We start from the raw sequence: 26,150 nt of genomic DNA on the forward strand, positions 1-26,150 counted from the left end.
TTATTTGCTTAGCTTGCATTAGTATTATGGACGATTCTAGATGCCTCGCCTTCAAAAAGATGACTCAGCATCATCTGATGGAAGGGCGCCTGGACCAAGGACGTGATCGGATGTGGTCGGGGACGTGACAGGTGTTGGTCCAATGCTTTGTGTTGTGTCTTATTGTTTAGAACATTATGTCTGGGAAAAACCCTCCTATTTTCAAATAAATGCAGGAGCGACGGGAGAGATTGTTTAGAGCGTGTTGAGAGGCTGTGATCTGAACAATCTCCCATACGCCCTCCTCATGAGAAAAAGAAACCAGTGTCTTCATTCCTTTTGTGTCTATTTTTTATAATGTTGGGTAAGATAAATCCAACATTAAATTGGTCCTTCGAGCCGGATGTCAACACACCCGAGGATTCCAGTTGTGGAGCCGACTTCCAGTTAAGAGACCGTGGCCACGGCAAGTAAGACCCTTTACGGGACTGGTCTTCGTTCTCCTCAACTGGGATCTGAAGGTTGACGACAATCCACAGGATTGAAGACGACTGGTGAGTTAAATTTTAAAAATTTTTTTTAGGAAAAAGGATGCCGGAGTCCACAAATTCCGCGAGGACGGCGGAGTCCTGTACGTACTTAAATTCCGTGTTTAATAAACCTTGTGTAATACTAGTCACTGGCAAGTAATGAGGGACGGCGGAGTCCACAAATTCCGCGAGGACGCCGGAGTCCTGTACGTACTTAAATTCCGTGTTTAATGAATAAAGAAACTAGGAAAGTTTCGTGGCGTCGTAGTTAAATTCCGTATAGGACGGCGGAGTCCTCTAATGAGCTGTTGACAGACGTAGTTAAATTCCGTATGGGACGGCGGAGTCCTCTGACGAGCCAGTGTGAATGAAAACTGTTTGAATGAGAGTGTAAATGGGAAATGGGAAACCAATAGGTTTTTCATTCCATACCAAAACAGTGGGAAAGTAAACGGTGGACTTTTGTGGATGCAAAGGCAAGAATTCTCCACTCGAAAGAGTTGAAGTGAGAATTACCACAGAAAGTAAATTTGAATCACCGTCCTACTGAAAAGAAACAGTGTTCTAGACTACCCTAGGTAGTATTACACTGAACCAAATTCTTTCAAATGGGGAAGGGAAGTAGTAAAATAAAAAACAGGAATACACTGCAGTGTAAAGGTTGGAGGTTAATTAAATAAAATTTAAAAGAAAAAAAAAACAGGATCCTGATAATATTTAATATTTAGAGACAGGGATAACCGAACACGGCTTTACAGGTTGGTTAAATACACAAAAAAATAGCCGCGTTGCAGGAATCAAATTATATAAAAAATAAAAGACAAACCACCGTTAAACACCGGTTGTCTGCAGCCTTGCAGCTTATCACAAAAATAGAAGATAAAAAAGAATGTGATGAGCTGCAGTAATACAGAGAGCAGCATTCACATTTGAGAAAAAAATAAATATATATACATTTACTAGATTACCGCAAGGTTACTGTGAAAGTCCAACTATTTATTCACAAGTTATGACAACACGCATGTCTTCTGGCATCTACAGATGGAGAGACATGCAAAGATTCATTGACCTTACTGCATCATCTAACAGAAGAGGGACATAAAGTTAACAAAAATAAATTGCAATGATGTAAAAGACAAGTTAAATATCTAGGCCATAATTTAAGTATAGGAGGAAAGACTATATTAGAAGACAGGAGAGCTATAGTCTTAAAAAATCCTAAACCACAGACGAAGAAACATATAATAATCATTTTTAGGTCTGACAAATTATTGTAGAGCATGGATTCCAAACTATGCAGAAATTGTTGCACCATTGTCAAAATTAATGTATGAAGACAACCTTAAAATGACATCATCTGTTTAATCGAGTACAGAGGCAGAAAAGGCCTTCTGTGACATTAAACAACATTTAGTGTCCAGTGCTGCGCTAGGCCTTCCAAAATTAATGATAAAACATTCATTCAAATGGTAGATTGTAAAAGCTATTGCATGACCTCCGTACCTACACAACAATACGGTGATAAGCTAAGACCAATAGCTTATTTTTCAACTAAATTGGACAACGTAACGTGTGCATTACCACATTATGTCAGAGCAGTTGTGGCAGCCTGGACGGCAGTAGAGAGCAGTTCACATACAGTGTCTGCTCTCCTATTGCAAACCAATATGGCGTTTTTATCACCTGCAAGACATTTATCTTGCATTGCCATCTTGCTGTCACAACCACATTTGACTGTTGAGCGATGCACAACCTTAAATCCAGCCACACTAATACCCTTACTTGATAAAGGCACGCAGCATGATTGACAGGAATTGGCTGAACAAGCTGCTGAATTAGTAGCAGTAACCGAGGCATGCAAACTAATGATAAATAAAGATGGTACAATCTATACTGATAGCCAATATGAGTATTCCACAACAAGACCGTAATTATTGTGAAAAACAAAGTGCAAAACTACAAAATGAAAATTATATTAGCACAGGAAAAAACAAACAAACAAAAAAACCTATTCAAATGGGCTGCTATATTGAGCCATGCTGTGTCACATGTCTCAACCGGAGGGATGGTGGCACAGATAGATTGACACTTTACAGCCCTAAGAAATAGCAGAAAGAAACACGTGGGTTCATTTAACACACTGTAAAAGAGTCATTTCAGCTGAGTACTCAAATAGGGAAGGTGAGCAAAAGTCTGATAACGGAGCGGGAGCAGATGTTTAGATTCTGAAAACGCTTGCTGGTCAGTGAAGAAAAAAGACACCAACCCTTTTAGTGAGAATTCAGCAGAAAAGCACACCCACGTTGGTTATGAGATTCGATAAATTGTTACGTAGCAACTTTGGCTACTATGATGTTGGTTTTGTTTTTGTGGTACATGGGACGTCCCACCCTCAATGATAAAACCCATTTTTTTGATAGAAAATCACCTACCAACTGGACCAATATGACAAACCCAATAATAAATAATTTTGAATCATTAACTCGTGTCAAAAGGAGTACAGTTGATGATCAGAACTGTGGGCATGGCCTCCAAACGCAGCAAAACGGTTTAATATTTTGTGCCCCCCAAAATCAAGCTGCTTTAATCATAATTCCATATGCGGCTCTCACCAATGATGCTCAAGAGAATGGACAGAATTGGGGATTTAGATATGACTGGTATGCAACTATAGGTTTTGAATGGGAACACCTTATTGGTGAAACAGGTTATGATTGGTCCAGTTGGTCAAAAAAAAATAGCAAAAGAACATAGAAAGAAGTTTAACCTAAGCAAAACGGCCCATAGTTTAATATTGAAATACAAATCAAGTCACCCAATGTGTTTGATAGTGAGCTTGTGGGCCTATTCTGGTGGAAAAGATCCCCACTTCCAAGTAGTATTGTGTTATAGGAACCGTGTTAAACCAAAAATGCCATTGAAAACTTCAAAGAAAGTTGGACAAATTTTAATGGTTAACAACATAACTACTGATGATTGGTTCCTTGTTGTCACAGGAGTTTCAGGACAAAATAACAATTGGTTACTATTGATGGAACAAGCAGCAAATGTAGCGAGAAAAGATTGTGTTGTTTGCATGGGTCCCAGGCCTTTGTTGCGCATAGTTCCGGCATAATTATCACAAGATTGTATTATTCCATTTGCACACTGATTGAGGAGCATCTGCAACATTTGCACAACCATTGTCCCAGATTATCGCACTACTCGTCACTTTAAACCGCATACACTCCTTGAAGTCTCAGCGCCCTTTGCACAATGATCTTTGCACCGGACTATTGCGATATTAGTCATTCAAACTGCTGCTATTATTAGGCAGGGTTATGCTGCTATTATTAGGCAGGGTTATTGTTGGATTTATCTTACCCAACATTATAAAAAATAGACACAAAAGGAATGAAGACGCTGGTTTCTTTTTCTCATGAGGAGGGCGTATGGGAGATTGTTCAGATCACAGCCTCTCAACACGCTCTAAACAATCCTCCCCCGTCGCTCCTGCAGTTATTTGAAATAGGAGGGATTTACAAATCATGTTCTAAGCAATAAGACACAACACAAAATATTTGATAATAAGAGGGTTTTTCCCAGACATAATGTTCTAAGCAATAAGACACAACACAAAACATTGGACCAACACCTGTCACGTCCCCGACCACATCCGATCACGTCCTTGGTCCAGGCGCCCTTCCATCGGATGATGCTGAGTCATCTTTTTGAAGGCGAGACATCTAAAATCGTCCATAATACTAATGCAAGCTAAGCAAATAAATGATAACTTCTATAATATATTTAACATTTCCCTCCTGTTTATCATGTATTTGCACAAATTCTCATATCATCTTACAGTCACTTCATTTCGATTTTTAACTGTAGAATCATTTTTATGAAACAAATACATTTACACTCAGAGTAAACTTGTCATATATGAATGTTGTAGTTTAAACATCGTAATCATCTGTATCAGGAAACAAATTAGTTAAAGCAAAATCATCATTATCATCATAATCATCATTATCATCCTCCAATAAAGGATAAATCTGCTCCATACGGTTCCATGTGGGTTATGGCTGTGGTGATTAATTTACTGATTAATGCCCGAATGCATGGGATACAACAACATCCACACAATGTCAGAATGGCTGCAAAAACAGCAATTGATATCAATATTGGTGAAATTAGGGTTTTGTATTTACCAAAAACGTCCATCTATCTGTCCCACAAGGAGTGTTGATTGAGGGTCCGTAGACCATCGATGGCTCTGGTCAAGCTGCCATCTGAAGCAGTATTGTTTGTTCTCCAAACATACCGCAAACACCTCCCTCTCTTGCGAGGAGCATGTCGACAGCTATGCGGCCTTGGAACGTCCTTGAGCTGCTCGTGCACAGCTTCCAACCCACTCTGAGTGCAATTTCCTAATCTCTGTAAATTGAAGTGGATATAGTTTATCCCATCAACATTTTTATTAATCGTACACCAACAGCATATGAAGTATTCAAATCCTCCTGCAACTTGGTCAGCTAATTTGTATTGATTAGGAACCCCACGAGGAACACCTATGCCGTCGATGTATGTTTTATGTTGGATAATTTTGCCTCTGCCAGGATAAATCTCTTTTTTGTCAAGTATGTCCAAAACACACAAGGAATTTGTCTCCGGTAGTTGGAGCCGCTCTAGTACAACAGACAGTCAATTTACAGAACTTGCATTAGTATTATGGACGATTTTAGATGTCTCGCCTTCGAAAAGATGACTCAGCATCATCCGATGGAAGGGCGCCTGGACCAAGGACGTGATCGGATGTGGTCGGGTCGGGACAAGTGTTGGTCCAATATTTTGTGTTGTGTCTTATTGCTTAGAATACTATGTCTGGGAAAAACCCTCTTATTATCAAATATTTTGTGTTGTGTCTTATTGCTTAGAACATTATGATTTGTAAATCCCTCCTATTTTCAAATAAATGCAGGAGCGATGGGAGAGATTGTTTAGAGCGTGTTGAGAGGCTGTGATCTGAACAATCTCCCATACGCCCTCCTCATGAGAAAAAGAAACCAGTGTCTTCATTCCTTTTGTGTCTATTTTTTATAATGTTGGGTAAGATAAATCCAACACTTTCCTAGTTTCTTTATTTTACCCGCCATTAACTAGTATTCACGGGGTTTATTAAACATGGAATTTAAGTACGTACAGGACTACGCCGTCCTCGCGGAATTTGTCGGACTCCGCCGTCCTTTTTCCAAAAAATTGTTTTTTAATTTAACTCACAAGTCGTCTTCAATCCTGTGTATTGCCGTCAACCTTCAGATCCCAGTTGAGGAGAACGAAGAGCAGTCCCGTAAAGGGTCTTACTTGCCGTGGCCACGGTCTCTTAACTGGAAATCGGCTCCACAACTGGAATCCTCGAGTGTGTTGACATCCGGCTCGAAGGACCAATTTAATGCTTACCCAACATTATAAAAAATAGACACAAAAGGAATGAAGACACTGGTTTCTTTTTCTCATGAGGAGGGTGTATGGGAGATTGTTCAGATCACAGTCTCTCAACACGCTCTAACCAATCTCTCCCGTCGCTCCTGCATTTATTTGAAAATAGGAGGGTTTTTCCCAGACATAATGTTCTAAACAATAAGACACAACACAAAACATTGGACCAACACCTGTCACGTCCCCGACCACATCCGATCACGTCCTTGATCCAGGCGCCCTTCCATCCGATGATGCTGAGTCATCTTTTTGAAGGCGAGACATCTAAAATCGTCCATAATACTAATGCAAGCTAAGCAAATAAATGATAACTTCTAAATTATATTTAACAACCACTGAACCACCAATGCTTGGTATGGGGGTTCTTGCACTTTGACTACATTCCAATGCTCTCGAACGGGTCGCCCACCGGATGAGCAAATCGCCTGGGGTGAATAAAGACCCTACCCTTTGTTCCTTCTAAACAACGCAAGGCACTACTGTCAGGATGGCCGAGCGGTCCAAGGCGCTGCATTCAGGTTGCAGTCTCTATGGAGGCGTCGGTTCAAATCCCACTCCTGACAGTGTCTAGTGTATAAAGACAATGTGTCCATTCTGTTGTTCATTTCCTTTTTGTGAGTGCGCCTCTGCTGAGGGGGAATTCAGTGCTCACATGGCGAGTGACAATGTGACTCGGAAGGGCGTGATAAAGGCGAAAGCCTCCTCACCCCTCCCCGATCCAAGCGCGAGTCGTGCTTACTTAGAGGAATAATGTGCTCATCACAGACTGTCAATTATGAACACCATCTTCACACATAAGGGTTTCCAGATGAGCACTTGACACCAGGACAACCAAAGGACGCAGTTCGATTATCGACTTTGTGGTCGTGTCATCGGACATGCTGCCGCATTTCTTGGACACTGGGGTCAAAAGAGGGGCGGAGCTGCAATCTGATTCCCACTGGGTGGTGTGTTTGCTTCGATGTTGGGGGCAGATGTCAGTTCGACATGAAAGAGAATTACGTATTTTGAGGGTGTGCTGGTAATGTCTGGCAGAGTCCCCAGTCAGAAGGAGCTTCAACTCCCACCTCCGGCAAAACTTTGTCCATGTCCCGGGGGAAGCAGGGGACATTAAGTACGAGTGGCCCATGTTCAGTCTACAGACTTTATCTTCATTCTCCTACTCTTGACTTGGATTCCTACATTTCAGATGAGTATTGAGTCAGTAAGTCAGAGGCACTGGCATGCATATAAACATCAGAAAACTATGATGCAATGAAAAACAACACAATCGAAGTCTGTCGGAGTGGCTGAGCCGTCCAAGCAACTCCATTCAGGTTGCAATATCTACGGGTATGCGGGTTGACATTCTGCTTCTTGTGTGATTTGACTGACAAAAACTGTCTGTTTCCTCTCCTTGGCTTTCCAGTCCAACAAAAATTGGTACAACTAGGGTGTTATCATTGTTTCTGCCCTACACTGCCACGAAACAACACAAGGAATATTTGTGATGGCCCAGCGCGCCAAGTTGGTGAACTACGTTCGCAAAGTCTACGCATATGACCCACTTCTGACAAGATGTGACCAACAAACACTTGGTTCCTGTCCTCGATTGTCCAGTCCCGGTCGGGGAAAATGTGTGTTTTGCAAGAAGGAGTTTGTACTCATTTACCTCAAATAGAGCTTAATATACACAAACTGGTCAAGCTGCATTGGCCGGGAATCGGACCCAGGCCTCCCGCGTGGCAGGCGAGAATTCTACCACTGAACCACCAATGCTTGGTGTGGTGGATTTTTGCACTTTGACTACATTCCAATGCTGTCGAACGGGTCGCCCACCGGATGAGCAGACCGACTTGGGTGAATAAAGACCCGGACCCTTTGTTCCTTTTAAACAACGCAACACACTACTGTCAGGATCGCCGAGCGGTCCAAGGTGCTGCATTCAGGTTGCATTCTCTATGGAGGCGTGGGTTCAAAACCCACTCCTGACAGAGTCTAGTGTATAAAGACAATGTGTCCATTCTGTCGTTGATTTCCTTTTTGTGAGTGCGCCTCTGCTGAGGGGGAATTCAGTGCTCACATGTCGAGTGACAATGTGACTCGGAAGGACGTGATAAAGGCGAAAGCCTCCTCACCCCTCCCCGATCCAAGCGCGAGTCGTGCTTACTTATAGGAATAATGTGCTCGTCACAGACTGTCAATAATGAACACCATATTCACACATAAGGGTTTCCAGATGAGCACTTGACACCAGGACAACCAAAGGACGCAGTTCGATGATCGACTTTGTGGTCGTGTCATCGGACATGCTGCCGCATTTCTTGGACACTGGGGTCAAAAGAGGGGCGGAGCTGCAATCTGATTCCCACTGGGTGGTGTGTTTGCTTCGATGTTGGGGGCAGATGTCAGTTCGACATGAAAGAGAATTACGTATTTTGAGGGTGTGCTGGTAATGTCTGGCAGAGTCCCCAGTCAGAAGGAGTTTAGGGTTAGGGTTAATCTAGAATATAATGTAACAAACTACTATCAAACAAGTGTTTCAAGAATCTCTATGTATGAGTACTGAAATCAATTGAGTTTTCCATTTTTTGTTTTTTAGATTTACCTGTACATGATTACTACCATTACCAGTTACACACACAGAGTACGTTGAAACAATATTTTATTATTTCATGTCGACACAATATTTGATCAAACATATTTTTTGTCATTCATAAGTCATTTCCAAGAGCCACAACAAACGCCATATTGCAATGCATCACACAATACGTGGCCGAAGATACAGTTGCCTGTGATTATACACATGGCCAGCAGGTGGTTTCGTGTGCACATGAAGCATCAAGACATGGACCATGACTCGAAACCAATGACCGAAGCGTTACGATGTTATGAAGTTTCATCTCGTCATTACTAACTGGTTCTACTACTCAGAGCAAACCCATGTATGCAAGAAATTACATCATACTGCAATACTGAAGGTCAGAATAACAGACAGACCCCAGAGTTGAAAGTCAGTTGTGTACCTTCTGTTCACTGCATTAAATATAGTTCAAGTCATTGGATTGATGGTACAATTGATATTTATTTGAACCAAGTTGTGGAGATACTGCAATACCAGGTCAATGCAAGGAGTGGACAGAGCAAGCCCCTATTCCATCTCCCAGCTCCAAAAATCTATTTTATATATGGTCCCCGGATAGGGGATGTATCAAATATTAAACTGATAAGAACAGATACAACACTTGAGCTTAGCTAAAAGGCCGAGAAGCGATGCCAACATAACGCCAGAAAAGACGATCTCATTCTCCAGCCTACAAGCCAAAGTTATGGTGGCACATATCGACATGATCATCACAGATGAGTCACATATGGACACCCCAAACAACAATTATGAAACAAATGTCAACTGTGTTGTTTTTCAACGTTTATATCGAAATAATGTTGTCAGATGCTCGTGTTCCTTGGTCACGTGGTCCACGTCGACCCAATAGAATGCGGAGATTAATGCATATCCTTTAGCCGTGTATTAAGTCTTAAACAACCAAAGAAATAATGAGTTATTTGGAATAAAAATCGGTTGCTGGTATAATGTTGTGGCCACAAGCTGAATAGCTGTTTGCTCAACATTTTGACGAAAAAACATCAATGGCTCTGCCTCGCTCAACTACTTCCTGTTTCTTTCTTTGCTAACTGACAGTAGGACTCTAGCGCCATCGTCGCAGAGGAGGCGAATTACACCCCTTCCACTAATTTGGTTACACAACGTTCAAATTTGTCATGTGATAAGTGTCAATAATCGATTCAAGACATGCCAGAAACGTCAAAAGACATGAATATTTGCCATTAAACATTTCAACTTATATCCAAAAACAGTAAGCATGCTCTGCACAAGAATTAATGCAAAAAAACGACAGAGTGAAAGCAAAACCAACCACTCGTGAAATATTTAACAATTTTCAACCATTATTTCTGAAAAAATATAAAAAAAGAAAAACATACATATTTGTAAACAAATGTAGTTTGTTTATAATACTTAAGTATAATAATCTTAAGGAAATGTATGGTCACGAGTCGGCCCCGTGTTTCACAATTAACTTTACCTGTTGATGTGAAGTGACATCATATCCAATTTAGCATCCTTAAAATCTTCTGACTAGTCACTCAGAGGTTGACAACTTACAGGAGTCTTTCTTCCGTATTAAAATTTTATTTCAGTCGTTGATGGCGAAAATGCAATTTTATCATCTAATTTGTTAAGCTAACCTAACTTGACCACTCGTTTTCAAAAGTGATGTTCAGGTCCCCTTGGACATCTCAGCGTTCTTATGTAAGGGCTAAATGAGTGTTTCTATTGGACAATGACTTCCTTATTAAATTATTTTTAAAAATATTAAAATGTGCAAGTGCACATAATGTAAAAGAGAGAGCACTGAAGACATTCAAAAAATGTTACAAATAGTGAGGAAATTAAGCAAAGAAGAAGAACAATTACCTTTATTGTCATGAACATGCACAAAATTTGTTCTCTGCATTTTACCCATCACAGTGAACACGCAAACCTGTTCGCGGAACACACTGGAGCAGGGGGGAACTGAAACGCCATGGGAGCAGTTTGGGGTATCACTGTCTTGCTCAAGGACACCACAGCCGTGAGTCCGGAGGATGTTGGCGGATGCTCCGGTCGGGGTCTTGAATCAGAATCATCTTTATTTGCCAAGTATGTCCAAAAAACACACAAGGAATTTTCTCCGGTAGTTGGAGCCGCTCTCGTACGACAACAGAACACTTTGAGACATAAAGAGATTGACAAAAAAAAGCAGTCACTGAGCAATAAAGGGTTAATAGTTATCTGGTAATGCCGGTACATTTTTTATTTTTATTTATTTTTTTGTTTTTGTTTTGACAATTGTACAAAAATGCAGAGTCCTCTACCATTTAGAGCAGTTTGAATGACTAATATAGCAATAGTCCGGTGCAATGACCATTGTGCAAAGGGCGCCGAGACTTCAAGGAGTCTTCAAGGCCTCATTTAATTCATGTATTCAGGACCTACACCATTTAGTGATTTATAGACCAGTAACAGAACTTTAAAATCTATTCTACAGCCGACTGGGAGCCAGTGTAAAGACTTTAGAATGGGATTAATATGCTAATGCTAATATGATAATTATGAAGACTAGACACGCAAGCTCGCTGTAACAGCCCGGCTATCCAACGTGCCTACTTAGTGGCCATATTGGGGAGGTTGACGTTCCCATTGTTTAGCTTTTTCTTCAATAATAACAATAACAATAATAATAATAACTGATTAAACCTATTGCACTTTTCAAGACACTCAAAGACGCTTTACACTGATTAGATAACAATAACATTAAGGTGGGTAAACAGGAAGCACAGGTGCTGGTGTCAGCGATGCTGTCCACCGCGGTGGATGCAGAAAAGTCACGCCGGGTGGCGAGAGCCTAGCTGGACGTCAGGGGACGCGGAAGGATGGTCGCTAGCTGAACTCGATGAACGCATGGATGAACGCATGTTCACGAGTCACGACCGAATAGGGTGTTCAGGAGGTTTCTGAGAGAGAGATAGGTAGGTCTTTATTTTGCCTTTTTGTTTTTGTAAATAAAAAATCTCCCCGCCTTTCCTTGTTTACAATACATGACAACAACAACGCATAGTCCTTCGGTGAATGTGTTGGGTGAATGTGATCTTCGGGGATGGATCATTAACTGAATGACTATGTGAAAAAGAACTGAATGTGAACAAAGGTTTTTGATGAACAGTTTTGAATGATTCAGTACACTCAAACGCTCATCACTATCAGTAACATAGTACCATGTTAAATTACCACACAACTACATCACTATTGAAAACACTTTGTTTTCATTAACTAATGATCAGGGGAGAGCGAGAACACAGTCCCCCACTACCAGAAATTATGCAGTCAAGATTCCCACATTTGGGGAATTCGCAGAGGTCAGCACAACCAGAGTGCAATGGCTAAGCCTCAACCTGGGTCAACCACCTTCTTGATCATGGTGTCTCCCCTGCCAGGTAAGTATGAGTTGGACTCGACGCGAGCACGCGAGTCATTCAAGCGCACGCAATGTCAAGCGACGGTGTCGTCATGAGCATGTGAACAACCATACACATAAGGGGCAAGCCGGAACATACGCTAGATGAAACGCTACTGTTTGCTAATACATGAACAAATATGCTTCTTATTTGAGAATTTCAGTTTAAATTGAGACAGTAAATGGATACCCATAATGCACAGCGGCATGGAGACACGATAAAATAACTTGAAAGTGGGATCATTCACACCCAGAAACATAGAAACCACCCATTCGCGGTACAACCTGAACTGGTTGCCAGCCAATCGCTGGGCACATACAAACAAACAACCATTCACACTCACATTCACACCACCGTGCTGGCATGATTTAACTAATTAAAGAAAATCTAAAAAATGTAAACATAATTAGAGGACTTGAAGAAAATAATGCATTCGTCTAGTCGAATGTCACACACTGATGACACTTTTGGGTACAACAGTTTGATGTGCGTCTAAAAACGCTACTGCCACCGACTGTGACCTATTATGCATGACAACCTTGGCTCATAGTCAAGCAGGCGAGTGGTCTTAACAGTGGTTGTCAACTGTCACCCGCATGTTTCTAATGTTGTAAAGCCGGCAGCTGTGAACCAATGGTTAAGATCATCGCCTACCATCGTGGGGGACCTAGATTCAAAACCCCGACTGGACCATCCGCCAACATCCCCCGGACTCATGGCTGTGGTGTCCTTGAGCAAGACACTGATACCCCGAAATGCTCCCCGGGGGCTTCAGCTCCCCCCTCCTCTTGTGTGTTCCACTAACATGTGTATGTGTTCACTGTGATGGGTTAAATGCAGAGAACAAATTTTGTGTGCATGCATGCATGTTCATCACAATAAAAGATGAAATTGAGACAGGAAATGGTTACATAATGCACAGCGGCATCGAGAGACAATCAAATAAGTTGAAAGTGAGGTCATTCACACCCAGAAACAAATAAACCACCCATTCGGGTTTAAGAGAGACCAATGATTTGACTAATTAAAGAAAATCGAATGTAAACATAATTGGAAGTAGTTCTTAACGAAATAACGCATTCGTCTTATCCATCTATCCATTTTCTGAACCGCTTCTCCTCACTAAGGTCGCGGGCGTGCTGGAGCCTATTCCAGCTAACATCGGGCAGGAGGCGGCGTACACCCTGAACCGGTTGCCAGCCAATCGCAGGGAACAGACAAACAAACAACCATTCACACTCACATTCACACCTACGGGCAATTTAGAGTCGTCAATTAACTGAGCATGTATGTTTTTGGGATGTGGGAGGAAACCGGAGTGCCCGGAGAAAACCCACGCAGGCACAGGGAGAACATGCAAACTCCACACAGGCGGGGCCGGGGATTGAACCCCAGTCCTCACAACTGTGAGGCAGACGCTCTAACCAGTCGTCCACCGTGCCGCCGACACAGATACAATTGGATGTTTTTTTTACGCAGGTGAAGAAAAGCCTTCTACAGTGGTTCTCAACTGTTGTCACCCGCATGTTCCTAATGTTGCAAAGTCACGACCTACTTGTACATGTACAGTATATTCTATTTGTAAATGGCCTTTCAGATGAGTTTGCTGTACCGCCAAAGTCATATTGCCTGCCAAGACGTCCACCAGCCAGATTGGGCTGCTCTGTATTTGTTTACCGAGAGAACAAGGAAGCAACATTTCTTGTCACTTTTCAACTATGCTCCATGTGGGAACTTAATACGCCTGCGTACTGTACCGAAAATCAGAATAACTGCACGTAAATTGTCTGCGACCCATTGAATCCCGAGAGCGACCAACCCCCAAAATGAGATTCATTGGTTTTACACTACATTCTTCACACTTCATGTCATATGATTGTTGGGTGTGCACGGTTAAGCATTTCATTACTTTGACCAAGTTGTGGGGGTGCACCGTTCCTGGAGGTACTGCAATACCAGGTCGATGCGTGGAGTGGACGGAGCAAGCCCCGATTCCATCTCCCAGTTCCAAAAATCAATTTAATATATGGTCCTCGGATAGGAGGTACACCCTGAACTGGTTGCCAGCCAATCGCAGGGCAATTTGTAACTTATTTCTGAATAATTTGTAAAGTCTTCAGTGCTCTCTGACATTATGTCCACTTGCACATTTTAATATGAATTCATGAACAATGAATAATCACAAAAATACTTATTTTCTGTGTTTTATAATGAAGTCATTGTCCAATAGCAACACTTATTTAGCCTTTACGTAAGAACGCTGAGATCTCCCAGGTGACCTGAGCATCACTTTGGACTATGAGCGGTTAAGTGAGGTAAGCTGAACAAATTAGATGACAAAATTGCATTTTCGCCATCAACGACTAATTCAGACTCCTCTAAATTTTCAATCTTCTTCGAGTGACCAGTCATAAGATTTTAAGGAAGCAAAATTGGATATGTCACTTCACATCAATAGGTAAAGCTAATTGCGAAACACGGGGCCTTGTCGTGACCATACATTTCCTTAAGACTATTATACTTAAGTATGACAACCAAACAAAATTTTTTTTACGAATATGGATTTTCTCTTTCTATTGTTGTGTGTTGTCAAGTAATAATGGCTGATTATTGTAAAGTACTTCACAAGTGGTTTGTTTTGCTTTCACTCTGTCGTTTTTTGCATTAATTCTTGGGCAGGGCATTCTTACTGTTTTGGGGTATACGTTGAAACGTTTAATGGAAAATATTCAAGGATTTTGACGTTTTTATTCGATTATTAACGCTTACGACATGAGGAACAGCAACGTTGTGTTACTAAATTAGTGGAAGGGGTGTAATTCGCCTCCTCTGCGACGATGGCGCTAGAGTCCTAATGTCAGTTCCCAAAGCAGGAAACAGGAAGTAGTTGAGCGAGGCAAGGCCATTGATGTTTTTTCATCAAAATGTTGAGCAAACAGCTATTCAGCTTGTGGCCACAACATTATACCAGCAACCTATTTTTATTCCAAATAACTCATTATTTCTTTGGTTGTTTAAGACTTAATACACGACTAAAGGATATGCGTTAATGCCCGCATTCTGTTGGAACGACGTGGACCACGTGACCAAGGAACACGAGCATGTGACAACATTATTTCGATATAAACGTTGAAAAACAACACAGTTGACATTCGTTTCACAATTGTTGTTTGGCGTGTCCATATGTGACTCATCAGTGATTATCATGTTGATATGTGCCACCATAACTTTGGCTTGTTTCGTCTTTTCTGGCATCGCTTCTCAGCCTTTTGGCTAAGATCAAGTGTTGTATCTGTTCTTATCAGTTTAATATCTGATACGTCCCCTATTCGGGGACCATATATTAAATTGATTTTTGGAACTGGGAGATGGAATATCGGCTTGCTCCAGTCCACTCCACGCATCGACCTGGTATCGCAGTACCTCCAGGAACGGTGCACCCCACAAGATTGTCCAAATAATCATAAACTCAACCGAACACACCAATCAATCAGATGATATGAAATGTGTCACGTTCCCACAATGCAGTGCGTTAAAACAGTTGACAATTTTGATAAAGAACGGCAACACAGAGCATCTATAAACGTTTACATTGTCTTTTTGCGTGACAGGATGAGAATATTGGAGTATGTCAAATGTAGGTGGATTTTTTATTTGTGTTAAAAAAATAGTCCAATTGTTTGAATTTAAGGCCGTCTGTTAAAATGGCATAGCGGACAATGACATAGTCCGCTTCGTTCTGACCAAAGCAGTTCACTCTTGTTTCTTTCCAGATAGTATAAATCTTTCGCCTTTTACTAAAGATTTCTGTGGGGAGGAGCAACAAGAGTCTAGCTCAAGTTTTTGATCCTCTGCGAAAGCGGAGCTTTCTCTTGCTGTGAAAACTCAAATTTATTGTCTGGATACATAAATGTGAAAGCTGTCCCGTAAGGAAGAAGGGTTGCAATCACTCACGAGTACGTTCAGCGGCACGGCGGCCGACTAGTTAGAGCGTCAGCCTCACAGTTCTGAGTTCAATCAGTTCAATCCCCGGCCCCGCCTGTGTACAGTTTGCATGTTCTCCCCGTGCCTGTGTGGCACTCCGGTTTCCTCCCACATCCCAAAAACATGCATTAATTGGAGACTCTAAATTGCCCGTAGGTGTGAATGTCAGTGGGAATGGTTGTTTGTTTGTATGTGCCCTGCGATTGGCTGGCAACCAATTCAGGGAATATATATATTCCTGCCCGATGATAGCTGGGATAGGCTCCAGCACACCTGCGACCCGAGTGAGGAGAAGCGGCTCAGAAAATGGATGGATGGATGGATGTACGTTCACTGCATAATATGTCGTTCCTTGCGCCAACGAATCACTCATCGTACTAGTTCGCAGTGAAATTCCGCCTGAGTCACTCGTGGCAGGACAGGACTAGTTCAACGAACGAATCACTCGTGGCTAACAGTACATTCAGTTCAGTAGTACATTCAGCTTACATGTGGCTAATGTTGCAAAGTCGCGACCCACTTCCATATAAATTGAAAAGAATAAATTATTTTGTTTAAAAGTAGATTTTACGCCGATCTGATCGGTGTTATCGTTATCGGCCGATAATTAGCATTTTATGCTGACCGGCTTTCATGTCATAAGTCGCCGATCCGATCAATGACGTCATCGATCGGCTCCGCACAAGACATTTAACTCCGCGACTTCGTCGCGTATGAATCCAAAAGGTAGTTTATTTTTAGCCTTGTGACGTGTCTTGTTGCGCAGTACTGTAACTATCTGACGGCCAATAAAGCTTTTCAATCTTGTCGGTGAAAAAACACGTCGTCGGTGTGTATTCAAAAATTCAAAAGTGCCACTATTTCTTTTGAATCCAAATAAAAGTTCTTCATCGACATTTGACATACTCCAAAAGTCTCATCTTTTAACGCAAAAAGACCATTTAAACCTGTATCAACGCTTAGTTTTCCTGTTCTTTATCTAGATTGTCAACTGTTTTGACGCACAGCGCAGTCGAGGACCTGGCCTTTCCAATGATCTCATGTGTTTGGGTGGTTTCGAAGCGGCTGTGCTTTCTTCCTGAGACAAAATGGAGAATGCAGCAAAACACAAATGCCAGGATAAGAGAAATGGAAAGTTAAATATTACAAAGATAATGTTTTTTTCACCAAAGGCAATCATATATTATTGTTTATGAACATGTTATGAGTCATAATTTGGAGTCAGAGTTCTGTTAAACTTTTTGTTCGTAAAAATTAGAGCCCTTTTATAAATGTCTACTGTAATGGACATGAGGATGATTTGATAGTGTTAGCTCATAGCTAAAAAGCTTTCAAGTTTTTTGTTTGCATTCCATTTTCTGCCCCAAAACACAGTTCTTTGTGGGGTTATAAACAGATAGATAGCGAGATAGCGAGATAGATAGATAGATAGATAGATACCTAGATCCTCTGTGGGCCAAGACCAGCACGTATGATAACTCGATAGATGGATACTTAAGATAAGTAATAGTAAGTAATAAGATAAGTAATAATAAGCCAAAAAATGACAAGGAACAGGTTCTTCAGGTTGAGAAACTCACTGAAGATTGTCAATGACCTGGATGTAACAGAGGAAAGACATTATTTGGAGAGTCAGGCCTCTTCTGGACAGAGTAAGGCGAGGCTGCCTTAGCTTCCCGAAACCAGGAAAAGTCTGCATCGATGAGCAAATGATCCCTTTTACAGGCCGCTGTCCCGTCAGGCAATTTGTTCCATGTAAGCCATACCCTACAGGCTTAAATGTATTTGTCCTTGCTTCTCCTGATGTTCTGATGTTGGACCGTATATCAAGGGAAGAATACATTTGCTGGTCAAAGGTTGAGAATTGGGGCAGCGGCAGTACTACGCATGGTTGAAACTGTTCCCACAGGAAGTCCGCTGTACTTCGACCGCTACTTCACGTAAATTAACCACATGGATGAATTGCTGACCAAGGGCCTTCCGGCAATTGAGACCATAACAAAAAACGTGTCCCAAAGCCATGTCGGTTGACTGATGACAAAAAATTGAAAAGAGAAGGGACGGGATTGTCAGTGATGATAGTCAGGAGAAGTCCAGAGTTGGCAATAACAAATTGGTTTGACAACAAGCCAGTTTTGATGGCTTCTACTGCACACGGGAAAAAGCTTGAAGATGTCTGCATCAGATGGTCAAACAAAGACAAAGACCAGATCCAGGTCCAAGTGAGAAGACCCGCAGTCATCAGGGAGTACAATGACAACATGGGTGGTGTGGACCTCTGTGACCGAATGCTGAGCTTTTATCGCATGGCAAGCAGAACCAAGAAATGGACCACGCGTGTGATTACTTATTTCTTTGATGTTGCCATCACAAATTCCTGGATCCAGTACAAGTCTGACATCAAAGTGCTTACCAATCCGAAAAAAAACTGAACAGTTCCTGGACTTGAAACTGCATCAGGCAAATGACCTGCTGAACGACCTAGATCCTGACAATGCTGACAAGAGGGTAGAGGAGGGTGAGGTAAGTGAAGAAGAGAATTCCACAACGAGAATCATCGTTAAGAAAATATGGGGCCAGGCACTTGCCAGAAATGGAAGACTGCAACCATGCAGAGAGGTGCCGAAACCAATGTTTCAAGGGCAAAACATACATGCGATGCATAAGTTGCAAGATGTTCCTCTGCCTTACAAAGAAGAGAAACTGCTTCCTGGAGTACCATAACTAAGAACTTATTCATGAAGAAAGGAGGAAGCTGAGGAGAAGCAAACACATTGAAACCTGTGCTCCTTAGGCCTCCTGACTGGAGAGGACAAACATGTTAAAGCTCAAGTCTGTATGATATAATAGCCTTTTTGTTTAACAGTTGAACAGAAACACAGGCCAAATGTGCTGTTTTTTTTAAAAAAGATTGATAATTTTGATTTCATTTCAGCCTGTTATAGTTTTGTTGTGTTATGGTAAAATCGTTCTGCTGTCAACTACAGTAGACATGCTATAAAATCAAAATTAAAAATGTTTTTTTTTTAATCTCTAAATTTTGAGTTGTTGTTTTAGCTCCAAGGAGTCAGGAAATCACAATATAAATCAATTGAAAGACACTTTTTTTCCTTGATTCTCAGGAGGATATAGCGCATTTCATACACAAGCTAACTTAATGTGCTTTACATGACTAAAAGCATTTGAAAACAAAGTAACAAAACAGCTGATAAACATTTAAACCATGCTAAATTACCACACAACTACATCACTATTGAATACAGAGTGTTCATTTTCATTGACCAATGATGAGGGAAAAGCGCGAACGCAGTGCCCCACTACCAGAAATTATGCAGTCGAGATTCCCACATTTGGGGAATTCGCAGGGGTCAGTACAACCAGAGTGCAATGGTTGAGCCTCACCCTGGGTGAACCACCTTCTTGATCATGGTTTCTCCCCTGCCAGGTAAGTATGAGTTGGACTGGGCGCGAGCACACAAGTCATTCACGCGCACGCTATGTCAAGCGACGGTGTCATCATGAGCATGTGAACAACCACACCCACAACGGAACATACGCTAGATGAAACGCTACTGTGTGCTAATACATGAAGAAATATGCTTCTTATTTGAGAATTTCAGTTTAAATTGAGACAGTAAATTTATACCCATAATGCACAGCGGCATCGAGAGACGATAAAATAACTTGAAAGTTGGATCATTCACACCCAGAAACATATGAACCACCCATTCGGGGTACACCCTGAACTGGTTGCCAGCCAATCGCAGGGCATATACAAACAAACAACCATTCGCACTCACATTCACACCACCGTGCTGCCATGATTTAACTAATTAAAGAAAATCGAATGAAAACATAATTAGACGACTTGATGAAAATAATGCATTCGTCCAGTCGAATGTCACACACTGATAACACTTTCGGGTACAACAGTTTGATGTGCGTATCAAAACGCTACTGCCACCTACTGTGACCTATTGCGCATGACAACCTTGGCAAAGACTCAAGAAGGCTAGCGTGGTCTTAACAGTGGTTGTCAACTGTCACCCGCATGTTCCTAATGTTGTAAAGTCACGACCCACTTTCATATAAATTGAGAATAATAAATTATTTTGTTTAAAAATAGCCTCTGAAAACATTTAGAGTATATTATATTTGTAAATGCCGTTTCAGATGAGTTTGCTGTACCACCAAAGTCATTTTGCTTGCCATGACATCCACCAGCCAGGCAGGGCTGCACTGTAGTTGTTTACAGAGGAAACTCGCGCCTCGAGAACAAGGAAGCACCATTTCTTGTCACTTTTCAACTATGCTCCATGTGGGAAATTAATACACCACTGTACTGCACCCAAAATGGAAATAACAATACAACATACTGTATAGACTACAAACTTGCTTACCATGCAGCTCATTATGCAATTTCAAAGCATATGACTGAGAGATACACACTTGTTTCAACCATTTAGTGGAGGTGCACCGCTCCTGGAGGTACTGCAATACCAGGTCGATGCGTGGAGTGGACAGAGCAAGCCCCAATTCCATCTCCCAGTTCCAAAAATCAATTTAATATATGGTCCCCAGATAGAGGACATATCAGATATTAAACTGATAAGAACAGATACTACACTTGATCTTAGCCAAAAGGCCGAGAAGCGATGCCAACATAACGCCAGAAAAGACGACCTCATTCTCCAGCCTACAAGCCAAAGTTATGGTGGCACATATCGACATGATAATCACAGATGAGTGACATATGGACACGCCAAACAACAATTATGAAACGAATGTCAACTGTGTTGTTTTTCAAAGTTTATATCGAAATAATGTTGTCAGATGCCCGTGTTCCTTGGTCACGTGGTCCACGTCGATCCAATAGAATGCGGAGATTAACGCATATATGTATATGCCGTGTATTAAGTCTTAAACAACAAAAGAAATAATGAGTTATTTGTAATAACAATCGGTTGCTGGTATTATGTTGTGGCCACAAGCTGAATAGCTGCTTGCTCAACATTTTGATGAAAAAACATCAATGGCCCTGCCTCGCTCAACTACTTCCTGTTTCCTGCTTCAGGAAGTGGTTCAGAATTTGGAACGATGGGTGACCCTTCGACACAGCAATAGAGACCCTGTCAAGCAGCTCCATGAAAATGTGGGTTTATGGTTTGCCATTCTCCAAACGTGTGTTGACAAACACATTACACAAGCTGTCATAGTGGTACATCTCAATAAATTATAATAGTATCTTCTTCTTCTTTTCCTTTCGGCTTGTCCCGTTAGGGGTCGCCACAGCGTGTCATCCTTTTCCATGAGAGCATCCTCCTCTCGAACACCAACTGCCATCATGTCTTCCCTCACGACATCCATCAACCTTCTCTTTGGTCTTCCTCTAGCTCTCTTGCCTGGCAGCTCCATCCTCATCATCCTTCTACCAATATACTCACTCTCTCTCCTCTGGACGTGTCCAAACCATTGAAGTCTGCTCTCTCTAACTTTGTCTCCAAAACATCGAACCTTGGCTGTCCCTCTGATGAGCTCATTTCTAATTTTATCCAACCTGGTCACTCCGAGAGCGAACCTCAACATCTTCATTTCCGCCACCTCCAGCTCTGCTTCCTGTTGTCTCTTCAGTGCCACTGTCTCTAATCCGTACATCATGGCTGGCCTCACCACTGTTTTATAAACTTTGCCCTTCATCCTAGCAGAGACTCTTCTGTCACATAACACACCTGACACCTTCCTCCACCCGTTCCAACCTGCTTGGACCCGTTTCTTCACTTCCTGACCACACTCACCATTGCTCTGGACGGTTGACCCCAAGTATTTAAAGTCCTCTACCTTTGCCATCTCTTCTCCCTGTAGCCTCATTCTTCCCCCACCACCCCTCTCATTCATGCACATATATTCTGTTTTACTTCGGCTAATCTTCATTCCTCTTCTTTCCAGTGCATGCCTCCATCTTTCTAACTGTTCCTCCAGCTGCTCCCTGCTTTCACTGCAGATCACAATGTCATCTGCAAACATCATGGTCCACGGGGATTCCAGTCTAACATCATCTGTCAGCCTATCCATCACCACTGCAAAAAGGAAGGGGCTCAGGGCTGATCCCTGATGCAGTCCCACGTCCACCTTAAATTCTTCTGTCACACCGACAGCACACCTCACCGCTGTTCTGCTGCCCTCGTACATGTCCTGTATTATTCTAACATATTTCTCTGCCACTCCAGACTTCCGCATGCAGTACCACAGTTCCTCTCTGGGTACTCTGTCATAGGCTTTCTCTAGATCTACAAAGACACAATGTAGCTCCTTCTGACCTTCTCTGTACTTTTCCATCAACATCCTCAAGGCAAATAATGCATCTGTGGTACTCTTTCTAGGCATGAAACCATACTGTTGCTCGCAAATACTCACTTCTGTCCTGAGTCTAGCCTCCACTACTCTTTCCCATAACTTCATTGTGTGGCTCATCAACTTTATTCCTCTATAGTTGCCACAGCTCTGCACATCACCTTTGTTCTTAAAAATGGGCACCAGTACACTTTTCCTCCATTCCTCAGGCATCTTCTCACGCACTAGAATTCTATTGAACAAGCTGGTCAAAAACTCCACAGCCACCTCTCCTAGATGCTTCCATACCTCCACAGGAATGTCATCAGGACCAACTGCCTTTCCATTTTTCATTCTCTTTAATGCCTTTCTAACTTCCCCCTTACTAATCATTGCCACTTCCTGGTCCACCACACTTGCCTCTTCTACTCTCCCTTCTCTATCATTTTCCTCATTCATCAACTCCTCGAAGTATTCTTTCCATCTACCTAGCACACTGCTGGCACCAGTCAACATATTTCCATCTCTATCCTTAATCACCCTAACCTGCTGCACATCCTTCCCATCTCTATCCCTCTGTCTAGCCAGCCTGTATAGATCCTTTTCTCCTTCTTTAGTGTCCAACCTGCCATACATGTCATCATATGCCTCTTGTTTTGCCTTTGCCACCTCTACCTTTGCCCTGTGTCGCATCTCAATGTATTCCTTTCGCCTCTCCTCGGTCCTCTCAGTGTCCCACTTCTTCTTAGCTAACCGTTTTCCTTGTATGATTTCCTGTACTGTGAGGTTCCACCACCAAGTCTCCTTCTCTCCTTTCCTGCCAGAAGATACACCAAGTACTCTCCTGCCTGCTTCTCTGATCACCTTGGCTGCAGTGGTCCAGTCTTCTGGAAGCTCTTCCCGTCCACCGAGAGCCTGTATCACCTCTTCCCGAAAAGCTGCACAACACTCGTCCTGTCTCAGCTTCCACCACATGGTTCTCTTCTCTGCCTTTGTCTTCCTAATTTTCCTCCCCACCACCAGAGTCATTTTACACACCACCATCCTATGCTGTCTAGCCACACTCTCCCCTACCACTACCTTACAGTTGGTAACCTCCTTCAGATTACATCGTCTGCACAAGATGTAATCCACCTGTGTGCTTCTACCTCCGCTCTTGTAGGTCACCCTATGTTCGTGCCTCTTCTGGAAAAAAGTGTTCACTACAGCCATTTGCATCCTTGTTGCAAAGTCTACCACCATCTGTCCCTCCAAGTTCCTTTCCTGGATACCGTACTTACCCATCACTTCTTCATCACCCTTATTACCTTCACCAACATGTCCATTACAATCTGCACCAATTACGACTCTCTCTCTGTCTGGGATGCTCAGAACTACATCATCTAGCTCCTTCCAGAATTTCTCTTTCACCTCTAGGTCACATCCTACCTGTGGGGCATAGCCACTAATCACATTACATATAACACCCTCAATTTCAAATTTCAGCCTCATCACTCGATCTGATACTCTTTTCACCTCCAAGACATTCTTAGCCAACTCTTCTTTTAAAATAACCCCGACTCCATTTCTCTTCCCATCTACACCATGGTAAAATAATTTAAACCCTCCCCCTAAACTTCTAGCATTACTGCCTTTCCACCTGGTCTCTTGGACACACAATATATCAACCTTTCTCCTAATCATCATGTCAACCAACTCCCGAGATTTTCCTGTCATAGTCCCAACATTCAAAGTCCCCACATTCATCTGCACTGACTTGTGCCCCCCATAGGGCTGCATTCAGTACATGAGTATATTTTAAATTTTAAATAAATGTATATACTTCCATGTGAATTCAATTCTCTCATGCATTCAACAGGTTCAATCATCCTTATGTGATATATCATGTGTTATTTTTGTCTGAGAGAGACAACTCCACACAGGTTACAGTTCTTACACAAAAGCCGTTTCAAAGCATTTTCCCTTTAGTATTTCAAAAGTAAGAATAGTATATAAGAGGCTATCCAGGCCTGATGTACTTTTTATCAATGATTCCTAATTGTACATCCAAGTTTATAACATCAAAGAGAACATCAAAATAATCTGAAGGATATAAAATAAAACAATGTTTATAAGTGGTTGACTTTAGTATGTGTTTGTTTACCATAATACGGGGTTTAATAGGATTAGGACATTTAACTCCTTTGCTTGAACTGGCGACTCATAATTCTACTTTGGTGTGGCGACCTCTGGTGGTTAAACCAGGGATTGCAAACTGGGGCTGACACCTATTCATGATCTCAATTTGGTTTGGCGACCCCTGGTGGTTAAACTAGAAATTGCAAACTGGGGCTAAGCTCAATCATATGAACCCAGCTACATAAGCCAATTACTATCTTCGTTCCATGACATCCATCGCTTCATGTGGCTCGGCCGCCCACTTGACAATGGCAAATAAAGATGACTCTGTTTCTGAAGAGTTGGTGACCAGGATGTGGAGGGTCCAAGAGGATTTTGCATGCTCTTGTCTGAGTTTTGGCAGCGTGCAAGTTCTCAAATTCTCTCGTGTGTTAACTTTTCAAAATCTATGATCTGATCACGTATTTGTAGTGTTGAGAATGAGTTTGCATCATCCACACAAAAAACTCCAAAATAGACCAGCCAACAATTGGAGAATAAAAAATGACGCGATCCGCTCGATATTTTTTAAGCGAAATTTGATAACCATGTGGCTTACGGCCATACTACCCTGAGAACGCCCGATCTCGTCCGATCTCGGAAGCTAAGCAGGGGTGGGCCTGGTTAGTACTTGGATGGGAGACCGCCTGGGAATACCAGGTGCTGTAAGCTTTTTCACTTTAGATTCTCGTGGAATCGTTTTCTTATCGGTGGTTCACCTAAATTATAATGCAGTCATTCTCTCTCTTATGACTTACCATCTCTTTATTAGGAGACAGAATCTTCACGTACCTTTTTAAACATCCCGTATCTCCTTTTCCGACAGTAAAAAAAAAAAAAAATCTATACACACATATATCTACATATATATATATATATATATATATATATATATATATATATATATATATATATATATATTAGTACCACGTGATGCAGCCCTATGGGGGGCACAAGTCAGTGCAAACTGTAGGCCGGTCCCAAGCCCGGATAAATGCAGAGGGTTGCGTCAGGAAGGCGCATCCGGCTTAAAACCTTGCCAAACAAATATGAGCGTTCATCCAAAGAATTCCATACCGGATCGGTCGTGGCCCGGGTTAACAACGTCCGCCACCGGCGCCGTCAACCTGCAGGGCGCTGTTGGAAATTCAGCTACTGTGGGTCGAAGTCAAAGAAGAAGAAGAAGAGGTGGAAAGCGGGTTCTTCGGCAGAAAGAGAAGAGGAAAACACAGAGCCTAGAACTGAATGTGGGGACTTTGAATGTTGGGACTATGACAGGAAAATCTCGGGAGTTGGTTGACATGATGATTAGGAGAAAGGCTGATATATTGTGTGTCCAGGAGACCAGGTGGAAAGGCAGTAAGGCTAGAAGTTTAGGGGCAGGGTTTAAATTATTTTACCATGGTGTAGATGGGAAGAGAAATGGAGTCGGGGTTATTTTAAAAGAAGAGTTGGCTAAGAATGTCTTGGAGGTGAAAAGAGTATCAGATCGAGTGATGAGGCTGAAATTTGAAATTGAGGGTGTTATGTGTAATGTGATTAGTGGCTATGCCCCACAGGTAGGATGTGACCTAGAGGTGAAAGAGAAATTCTGGAAGGAGCTAGATGATGTAGTTCTGAGCATCCCAGACAGAGAGA

At 42.1% G+C, this 26,150-nt stretch overlaps 9 non-coding genes and 1 pseudogene across 9 annotated transcripts; 4 read left to right on the plus strand and 6 right to left on the minus strand.

The window, feature by feature from the left end:
• The first annotated feature begins 6,468 nt into the window (after positions 1 to 6,468).
• On the plus strand, positions 6,469 to 6,550 carry trnal-cag (transfer RNA leucine (anticodon CAG)). Its single transcript has one exon. It is a non-coding gene; the product is annotated as a tRNA-Leu (tRNA).
• A 1,124-nt stretch (positions 6,551 to 7,674) lies between these two features.
• trnag-gcc (transfer RNA glycine (anticodon GCC)) lies at positions 7,675 to 7,745 on the minus strand. Its single transcript has one exon. It is a non-coding gene; the product is annotated as a tRNA-Gly (tRNA).
• A 1,304-nt stretch (positions 7,746 to 9,049) lies between these two features.
• On the minus strand, positions 9,050 to 9,241 carry LOC133473454 (U2 spliceosomal RNA). Its single transcript, XR_009787079.1, has one exon. It is a non-coding gene; the product is annotated as a U2 spliceosomal RNA (small nuclear RNA).
• Positions 9,242 to 11,864: 2,623 nt separating this feature from the next.
• Positions 11,865 to 12,028, minus strand: LOC133473458 (U1 spliceosomal RNA). Its single transcript, XR_009787082.1, has one exon. It is a non-coding gene; the product is annotated as a U1 spliceosomal RNA (small nuclear RNA).
• Positions 12,029 to 13,963: 1,935 nt separating this feature from the next.
• LOC133473455 (U2 spliceosomal RNA) lies at positions 13,964 to 14,128 on the minus strand (annotated as a pseudogene).
• Positions 14,129 to 15,294: 1,166 nt separating this feature from the next.
• LOC133473453 (U2 spliceosomal RNA) lies at positions 15,295 to 15,486 on the plus strand. Its single transcript, XR_009787078.1, has one exon. It is a non-coding gene; the product is annotated as a U2 spliceosomal RNA (small nuclear RNA).
• Positions 15,487 to 15,794: 308 nt separating this feature from the next.
• LOC133473456 (U5 spliceosomal RNA) lies at positions 15,795 to 15,907 on the plus strand. The gene has a single exon (XR_009787080.1). It is a non-coding gene; the product is annotated as a U5 spliceosomal RNA (small nuclear RNA).
• A 3,407-nt stretch (positions 15,908 to 19,314) lies between these two features.
• Positions 19,315 to 19,478, minus strand: LOC133473457 (U1 spliceosomal RNA). Its single transcript, XR_009787081.1, has one exon. It is a non-coding gene; the product is annotated as a U1 spliceosomal RNA (small nuclear RNA).
• Positions 19,479 to 20,491: 1,013 nt separating this feature from the next.
• On the minus strand, positions 20,492 to 20,682 carry LOC133473459 (U2 spliceosomal RNA). Its single transcript, XR_009787083.1, has one exon. It is a non-coding gene; the product is annotated as a U2 spliceosomal RNA (small nuclear RNA).
• Positions 20,683 to 25,065: 4,383 nt separating this feature from the next.
• Positions 25,066 to 25,184, plus strand: LOC133473452 (5S ribosomal RNA). The gene has a single exon (XR_009787077.1). It is a non-coding gene; the product is annotated as a 5S ribosomal RNA (ribosomal RNA).
• The last annotated feature ends 966 nt before the right edge of the window (positions 25,185 to 26,150 follow it).

Source organism: Phyllopteryx taeniolatus, unplaced genomic scaffold (assembly GCF_024500385.1).
Source record: "Phyllopteryx taeniolatus isolate TA_2022b unplaced genomic scaffold, UOR_Ptae_1.2 contig_25, whole genome shotgun sequence".
NCBI classification, from domain to species: domain Eukaryota; kingdom Metazoa; phylum Chordata; class Actinopteri; order Syngnathiformes; family Syngnathidae; genus Phyllopteryx; species Phyllopteryx taeniolatus.